At 39.3% G+C, this 4,438-nt stretch overlaps 1 long non-coding RNA gene across 2 annotated transcripts in view; it reads left to right on the forward strand.

The window, feature by feature from the left end:
- LOC128599045 (uncharacterized) overlaps nucleotides 1-3,431 on the forward strand; it is a 10,651-nt gene extending 7,220 nt beyond the window's left edge. For both annotated transcript variants that reach the window (XR_008384350.1, XR_008384351.1), the window contains 2 exons: nucleotides 1-2,471; nucleotides 2,655-3,431. The exon at nucleotides 1-2,471 is cut by the window's left edge and continues 288 nt beyond it. This is a non-coding gene — a long non-coding RNA (uncharacterized LOC128599045). The remainder of the gene's footprint in view (nucleotides 2,472-2,654) is intronic.
- The last annotated feature ends 1,007 nt before the right edge of the window (nucleotides 3,432-4,438 follow it).

Below are 4,438 nucleotides of genomic sequence, written 5' to 3' on the forward strand. Positions count from 1 at the left end.
TGACATTCTTCCAGCAGTATATATGCTTAGGTCATAAAATTGGGGCTCAGAGTGGATTGAAAATGTTCATGTTAAAATGGCAGACGGCAACAGAGTTCACATATGTTCAAAGGTAAAATATAGAACCTTGAAGAGTCCTGTCCTCCGAGGGAACCATTAAACTGAAACTCTTTTGGATCAGCCTGAAACTCTTTTCTTATCCAAACTAAAACCTTTTGGAAGCTGAGAAGCCTTGGCTATACAGAAGAACCATATTAAGAATCAGTACAGGAACACTAACTGAAAAACAAACACAGGAAGTGCTATGCCTACATCTCTGTTTATGCTCTGTCCTTCTCTCACACTGTACAATGTGTGTGTCCTCTTTCACCTCTCTCTATCAGCTCTATCAGATCTGAGCAGGAAAGAATGCAGCAGTCCCAAACACACACATTCCTCTAGGCTAGCTTTATAATATTCCCGTCCGAAACATGCATTACAGCCTTAATTTCATGTGAAATAATAATAAAAAAGCACAAAATGTATTCACAGCTGTGTTCTTCCTGGGCTTCCTGCATAACAACTGCATTGTTTTGGGAAATGTACTGTATATTAAGTGTCTTGAATACTTGTGTAGAGATATATAAACTACATAAACAACTATAATGTAAATACTGAGCATGTATATACTGTTCCAACTGGATTGCAGTAGTACATTTGTATAAATGTATATCTAGAAGGAACACAAGTGCATGTTGGCACAAGTGTATGCTGACATCAGGTCTCTCTCGTGTGTAACAGGGGAAGATAAATTCATTTGTGCTGGATTGCCAATGAGATTTTCTTTCTGATTGTGACAGTATGTACATAACTGACCAGTAAATGTTTTTTCTGTATAGTTTCCATGTAAGCGGATGTAGAAACGTCCATGCATAGTAACTGGGTTCAGAAGTAAACACACTGACGTTATTATCATTTGTTTTTATAAAACACAAAGGCTAAATAAAAAAGTCAACAAACATAACGGAGATGGAAATAAGAAAGAGATAGCAAAACAATAAAAGCCCAAATTGAAAAAAAAGGGTAAAGAAAGTAAGTAAGAATAAAGATAAATTAATTCAGCCACATCTTTTATTATCCTAATCATGACTGCACAGTATGTGGCTGCTAAATATCTCCTCATATTACAAAATGATAATTGGCTTACTTAATGTTCACTATTATCATTTGATGCTAATGTCATGTCTGACAGAGCACAGAGAACGAATATGATACCACTTGGTCCCTCGTTGTGTCCTGGACTTTTCCTTCTAGGTATTTGTGACTCAGCCGTGCCAGCATGAACAAAAGCTATGCTTCTTCATCTATTAGAGCATGGTTAAAGGTAAGTGGCACCCCCTATTAGGATGACAAGGAAATTAATGGTACAGTCTGTCCCCTGGTTGTGCATTACTTATTTATAAGTTAACAACCTTTCCTTGCTTTGGCATGTCTGTTACAATTTTTGAGAGCACAGGTGAACCCCTCATACACCTGAGATACGACTGGCACGAAAGCAAATATACAGTGTATTTACTGATAATCTCTAAAAAAATAAAAAAATAAAAAAATGTTACTGTGACTGAGCCTTTAGTGTATTTGTACAGGACACTACTGAAGGAAACATCATGTATTCGAATGAAATAAACTGACCACAAGCATGTACATCTTGTCGTTTCCTTTTTTTTCTCTCCCTTTGTCTGATATCACATGGTTTATCGAGGGCATTATTGTGTACAGCTCTCAAAGGACCAAGATGCTTCCCTTTTGCGGATCACGTGGCAGGATCATGTGTGTAGTTATGAATTTCTTATTGGCTGGCAACAATGTGGCATGTATTACTGGATTTTTTATGGCATGGGGTGGGGTGTCTATGGGCATAACCTTTGTATAGGAGCATAGCTAAGCTTTTAACCATTCGTGCTGATGAGGGGACCGCAGCCCTAATTTTGTGGGTGATGACACCTGCCCTTTTCAGCAGGCTGCAGGAGAAGCCATGGGAATGCTCGCATGCAACAGAGGGTCTGAGCATTGGAACAATGTGCGTGAATGTGCTGCCACATGAACAATGCAACACCACATGGTGAGGTGATGGTGGGTGGAAAAGAGATCGCTGTTTTCAATGCCCACCCCCACTGTGATTCCCCTCTCTCTTTCTCTCTCCCCTCCTGTAGTCCCCTCCTCTTTGGTGGACCTTCCTATAAATCTTTTCTGTCATACCTGTTTTTTGTACAGTGTGAATAAGTAAACAGCAAATCCCAATGTCCTGCCTTTATGAGGACACAGCCCAGTAGACACAAGACTTACTGGATACAGGATTATGTCCTGTATCATGCAGTAGCTGTATTTATAATCTGTCTTTCATCCCTCCGTGTTCACACACAGGACTATGGGGTTGCAGCTGTGTGGCAGCTGCCTTTACTGTGTGTCTAGCCTTGTGTGGATCTTGCCTTGTAAGTCTGTGTGTGTGTGTGTGTGTGTGTTGTGCCAGAGTGTGTTGTGCGAGCCCTGTCCCTCGGGGCTTTCTCCCTGAGCCCAGACTCTCTGATTCGGTGTGTAAAAGCGCCTCTGAATGATGGATTACAGTGTCACCGCAGCCTGCGAAGGATTAATTTGTTTCATTGATTTCTCTTTAGGCAGAAAGCCAGCGTTTGCCGCTTCCCACCTCCTTCCCAGAGACTCCCAGTCGTAATAGACGGTAATGGCCTAAGACAAATCAACCCATTTCTTGTAAAAATAGCAGCAAATAACCCCTGACTTCATGTCACGAGCAGAAGTGGAGAGGCGCTCGATTCTGAAGGCCTCACAACGGGCATGAACCTCATGAGGAGGCTTGGGCTATGTTTGAACAAAGCCATAAGTCTGGAATACTTACAATTTTCAACTCGGGATGGATTGGTAACGATCGTCTGTCTGACTTCTCAGGTTAATCCTGGTTTTCCTTCTTATGATGACTCAGGCAAGAAGCTACTCTGTCTTTAACCATAGTTTAAACATTTATTAAACTACATTCACTGTAACTACTGATATTAGCTATTTCAATCTCTGTAAACATAATGGAGAAATAAAAGGATCATATGGCAAGAATCCCTCTGAATGGAGGTCTAAGTATGAGTGGACTGCCTGGAAGGATGTGGTTGCTGTGTGGCAGACCTGGGCAGAGGTTCAGAGGGTTTGTAGTGCTCTGGCCAGGGCTCCCCATGTGCTCCCTCGGGGACCTGGAAACACACACACACACACACACACACACACACACACACACACATGAGGGTTGACTCCAAGTAACATTACAAATCTTACATTATTTCTTGTAATCTTTCACATTTGAAAATAATGACAGGAAAGTAAATTCTAAATAATACATGGAAACAACATCAACAAAAGTTGAACTAAACTGATCCGTTATGTAAAGGTTAGTGCAGTGGTTGTCAAAGTGTTGTCCATGAAGAACAGCCAGGGAGTTTGTGTTTTTATTTATTTAAATATATATATATATATATATATATATATATATATATATATATATATATATATATATATATATATATAATTACAGTGGAGAAAATCACAACCCACCTTTATCATTATATTACTGTTATATTACTGAGTTCTTATAGTTATTGCAGTTATTAATAGTTATATTGTACTTATTATCCAATGTAACTGGTCTTTTGAATTGAATAGATTTAATCTAAACACTTAAACCTATAAATAATTACGATTTAGGCTTACTATATTCTGATGGTGGAAAGTTCAGGAATAAAAAGCTGTATAGCTCCAAGAAAAACAGAATATTATTGTAAACGTTAAAATAATGAGGCTAATATTTGAATTGTTGGATTGCGTTCATGGGATATATTTTACAGTTAAAGGGGTCCTTGATCTTACACTATATTTGCAATATATTTTCGAAAAAAAATATTTAGCACACATTTAGCATGCTAATTATTGTAGATATCTACAAAACGTATTGTAAATTACATGCCAAACTTTGTAAACACACTGCATTTGTTCAAAGAAAAAAACCCTCCAGGACAAATATATGAAAACAAAGCCCAAGTCAATTCTTCCTTCAATCCAGCGATCTCTATTTCCCTCTGATGGACCTTCTGCTCTGATGCTGTTTGAGGATTAGGTAATCTCAAACATGATATTGCTAGCCGCTGGCTTCTCTCTCACCAGGCTGCTGCTGTCAAGTGCCGTGTTCCACTCAGGGAAAACAATGGTTCTCAGGGGTTCTTACATCCTTAAGTGGCTCCAGAAAAGGTTAGTCGTCAGGTAATTGTCCAGCTCTGGTCGGCTTATCTTAATCACAGTGCTTGAGCTGCAGCCCAAGTCTCTGTTATGAAAAAGCTAGTATTGTTAAGGGGAGGGGCAGCCAGGCAAGGGGTTTACTTTTTCCTTTCCTCCTTCTCTTCCT

Source organism: Ictalurus furcatus, chromosome 22 (assembly GCF_023375685.1).
Source record: "Ictalurus furcatus strain D&B chromosome 22, Billie_1.0, whole genome shotgun sequence".
NCBI classification, from domain to species: Eukaryota; Metazoa; Chordata; class Actinopteri; order Siluriformes; family Ictaluridae; genus Ictalurus; species Ictalurus furcatus.